Source organism: Orbicella faveolata, unplaced genomic scaffold (assembly GCF_042242905.1).
Source record: "Orbicella faveolata isolate gen_17 unplaced genomic scaffold, um_ofav_v1 contig_1, whole genome shotgun sequence".
NCBI lineage: Eukaryota > Metazoa > Cnidaria > Anthozoa > Scleractinia > Merulinidae > Orbicella > Orbicella faveolata.
Window position 1 is genome coordinate 18,237,501 of NW_028301536.1, and position 807 is coordinate 18,238,307.

At 36.6% G+C, this 807-nt stretch overlaps 1 long non-coding RNA gene across 1 annotated transcript in view; it reads left to right on the forward strand.

Moving 5' to 3' along the window:
- The window catches only part of LOC149118286 (uncharacterized), a 3,375-nt gene extending 2,981 nt beyond the window's left edge, over positions 1-394 (forward strand). Inside the window, exon 3 of the long non-coding RNA XR_016208315.1 lies at positions 1-394. This exon is cut by the window's left edge and continues 270 nt beyond it. This is a non-coding gene — a long non-coding RNA (uncharacterized LOC149118286).
- The last annotated feature ends 413 nt before the right edge of the window (positions 395-807 follow it).

Genomic DNA, 807 nt, shown 5'->3' on the forward strand with positions numbered 1-807 from the left:
CGCTCGTTCGTCGATCGCAGGACTAAAATTGAATTTTACTCGTTTATCGAGATACACTAGCCACCATTTGTGTCGAAAGGATTCTGTAACTATACTTTATAGCGGTTTTCCAATAGGCTTTCAGGATTCAAAAGAAATAAAATATATTTGAAAATCTTTGAACTTTCCCACGAATCTAATCAGAGCTTTTAAAAGGGAGGATTGCTTGATTGGCTAACTAAACATTATCGTTTCTCCGATTGGAAATTGACTTGTCAGAAATAGGTGCAAATCAGGCTTTTTCGTGATCATACAAAATCGTTTAATTTTCGAACCAATCTTATCGCAGCTACTGTATGGGGGGATTAGTATACTTGATTGGCTTAATAAACATTATTGTTTCTCTGCTTGGAAACTGAATTGTCAGAAGTCGCTACAAATTGAAAATTTTTCTCAAACCGCTTTGTACTTTTTCCCTGAATCTTTAATTTGTTGATGGTTCAACAGCGTGGAGCTTTCTTTAAAGTGGCACTGCTTCTTTGGTTATGCGAGTTCGGTTATGTTATAGGAGTAGTAGCTAATTTGATTGGGCACTCGGTGGTTTTTGTAACGGGAAAATTGGGTTTAAAGGGGAGGGTAACGGGATTGTCATTTTAGACTTTAAAATTTTAATTCCGAATTAAAAGCGCCACCTTTCGATGTTTTCATGTTTGTTTAACCATCAGCAATTTCAGTCAGTTTACTGTAAGTTGCAATGACTGTTTGAGGGGCTCTTCATGAAACAGATTGCTTTAAAAATTTCGTGATCGACTGACGTCCGATTTTTGT